Below are 3680 nucleotides of genomic sequence, written 5' to 3' on the forward strand. Positions count from 1 at the left end.
ATAAAATAAAGATCTAGTCCTTAGTGTGAAAGAATTTAAATTTTATTAGAAATGAACATGAGAGACTAGGTAGATTGCTTGGTGGTTGAAGGCACTTACTTGTAAAGCATGATAGCCCAGGTTTGATTTCCCAGTGCCCATGTAAAGCCAGACACAGAAAATGGCAAATGCATTTTGAGTTTGTTTGCAGTGGCAGGAGACCCTGGCTCACCCATACTTTCTCTCTCTCTCTCTCAGTCTCTCTCACTCTCTCTCTCTAGTAAATCTAAAAAATTAACATAATACCTGATCAGCTATCCCACTACAAAAAGAAATAAAATCAGCATACCAAAAACATACCTGCACACTTGCGTTTATTGAAACACTATTCATAATAGCTAAAATGTGACTCAACTTAGATGCCTACAGACAGATGAATAGACAAACAAAATGTATACATATGCCATAGAATATAATTCAACCATACAAAAGTAAAATTCTGCTGCTTGCAGCAAAATGAACAGAACTAGAGGACTTGATGTTGAATTAATAATTCAAATGCAGGAAGGTGACTACATGCTGTATCTCATATGTGGAAGCAAAAAAGATCAATCAAAACATAGAATTGTAATTACTAGAGTCTGGAAATGGTAGGGGAAGAGAAGAGAAAGGTTGGATAAGAGGTACTAAAGCATAACTAGAGATCAGGAATAAGTTCTTGTGTTGTAGAATTTAGTAGGATAACTACAAGTCATAATACTTGGGTCTAGAGTAGAGGAGCTCAAAGACTACCAACACAGATAACGATCAGGATCGTGAGATGAGAAAAAGGATGAGGAGGGGGAAAGGGAGCTTAAGGGAGGGAATAAATAGAGAAATGGAGTACATGTGAGAAGAAAGCAGAAGGGAGGACTGTCCGACCAGCCAAAAGGGGGCAGGAATTATGGGAAGGGCAAGACAGAAGGAAAGCAAATAAGAATGAACGATAGTGGCACACAAGTGTGAAAATACTGTAATGAAACCCCTGACTGTGTATGCCCACCCTAAAAATTAATTTATAAACAGATATGGAAGCCGGGCGTGGTGGCGCATGCCTTTAATCCCAGCACTTGGGAGGCAGAGGTAGGAGGGTCGCTGAGAGTTCAAGGCCACCCTGAGGCTACAGAGTTAATTCAAGGTCAGCCTGGACCAGAGTGAGACCCTGCCTCGAAAAACCAAAAAAAAAAAAAAAAAGATATGGAGAGGACTGGAGAGATGACTTAGGGGCTAAGACATTTGCCTGTGAAGCCAAATGACCCAGATTTGATTCCCCAGGACCCATGTAAGCCAGATGCACAAGTAGCACATGCATCTGGAGTTAGTTTGCCATGGCTAGAGACCCTGTTGGGCCCATTCTCTCTGTGACTGTCTCCTCTCCCTCTCTCTCTCTCTCCCTCCCTCCCTCCCCCCCCCCCCTTTCCTTGCAAACAAATAAAATCTTTCAAAAAAGATAAGGAGAAGTAGTAGTAGGACCCTTACTGTGCTGAATACAAATATTGAAACATCACACTGAGCTGTATTAGCAAGATAATCATTACACGTTAATAAAAAAAAAATCTAGGCAGGATGTGGTGGTGTATGTCTTCAATCCCACCACTTGAGAGGCAGAGGTAGGAGGGTCACTGTGAGTTCAAGGCCAGCCTGGGACTACAAAGTACATTAGTTACAAGTCAGCTTGGCCTAGAGTGAGACCCTACCTCAAAACACACCACCAAAAAAAAAAAAAAAAAAATCTAATAAGCCAGACATGGTGGCCCATGCATCTAATCCCAGCACTACAAAGTGAGGGCCAGGTCGGCTTGGGCTCGAGTGAGACCCTACCTCAAAAAGTAGTCTAATATATATGGTGCTACTTATGTGACACCCACCAGAAGTTCAGAATTCTCCTCTGCTGCCCCATTTCCAAGGAGAAATAAATTCACTAATCCCAATGGCTGGAGGTATATCTAGAGAATCTGCTGTGGTGAGCCCAGGTATTGAATGTCTTTTAATATTGTGTGTCTGTTACAGATATCTTCTCATTGCTGAGATAAAGCACCTGACCAAAAGCAGTTGGTGGGAAGAAAGTTTTCATTTTGGCTTATGGTCTCAATGGAAGGTTCATGACCACAGGGGAAAATATGGCATGAGCAGAGACTGGACATCACCTCAACCACAGCAAGTGGAAAACAACAGCAGGAGAGTGAGCCAAGCCTGGCAAAAGGAAGCTGGCCATAATACCCACCAACAACACACCTCCTCCAGCAGAGCTCCACCTCCCAAACTGTCAACTGTTGGGGAGCAATCTTCAAAACACGTGAGTTTGCAGGGTGGAGCAACAGATTCAAACCTCTACAATGTCAGGAAAGATGCTGCATGATATGATCAAGGCTGTTTTCATATTAAAAATCATTTCCACTCATAATTGTGCCCTGGACATTGTACCATGTTTGACACTTGAATTTTAGCACCCTCATAAAAACTGCTAGTACAGTAAACTACTACAGATATCACCTACGACCAGAATTGAAAAAGAGCAAATTTAAAACAACCTATAAAATTTTACCATGTAATAAAAGATGAGGCATCTCTATCAATCTTGCATATGATCCACAGAAACCTGGCCATATTGTGTTTTGATATATACTAATTGATTTCATCTACTTTTCCCAGGAGGTAAATGATTCTTCAGATATTTTATTCATTTTAAACAACCATGCATATCATATTAAGTATCTGAGGCTTTAAATCACAAGCCTTTATAAAACACAACCTGAAATTCCAATGTCACTCATATGTTTAATAACCAAAAAGTAATACTCCTGGTTTTTCCTGTTTGAAAGTAGAAATTGACTCCTGGGAAAGCAGAGAAGCCAATTTGCAATGAGCAGCTTTCATTTCCCACTTTTAATTCAAATCTTTATGAAATTGTTTGAAGTCTTGGCACTAGTAGTGCCATTCCAATGTAGCTTATAAGGGGCCCTTTGGGGAGGGACATTTATATGTAAAATATAGTCTGCATATCAACCCAAACAGTCTGTGGACTTTAAGTCCTGGTAAAAAGGACATTTTTCTAACCACAAAGAACAGTGCTGCGGTAGTTTGAACAGGTGCACCCCATTGGTGTGAAGCTGTCTGCTACCAGCGCTGAAAGTGACACAAGACAGTCAAAACTAAATGTGAGGCCTAGTCATACTCTTTGTTTGTTGAGGTAGCATCTCACTGTAGTCCAGGCTGACCTGGAATTTGCTATGTGGTTTCAGGGTGGCCTTGAAGTCATGGCGATCCTCCTACCTCTGCCTCCTGAGTGCTGGGATTAAATGTATGTGCCACCATGCCTGGCTTCATACTCTTTTATTTGACCAGTTCTGTTTTATGTGCAATTATAAACACATCTGTCCCTCACTGATGCACACCTCCTGGAGCTCACAGCCTGTCCAAGGGTGTGTACATTGAGGATCCCTTGGAATACAGATGGAATGAAAGCCTTGGGGTCAAATAATATCCTCTCTGGTAAATAAGAGAGGTCTTAGCTCTGGCCTGACCCAACATCAAAGCCAAGAAAGACGAGGGAAGTCTAGATGGGAATCTTTTTTTTTTTAAGTAACCTATAATGTAGCAGGAAAAGTAGCAGTGTGGCACGTTCTAAAATTGTCTGAGGAAGCTGGGTCTGATGGTACACG

This window comes from Jaculus jaculus, chromosome 1 (genome assembly GCF_020740685.1).
Source record: "Jaculus jaculus isolate mJacJac1 chromosome 1, mJacJac1.mat.Y.cur, whole genome shotgun sequence".
In the NCBI taxonomy this organism is placed as follows: Eukaryota; Metazoa; Chordata; class Mammalia; order Rodentia; family Dipodidae; genus Jaculus; species Jaculus jaculus.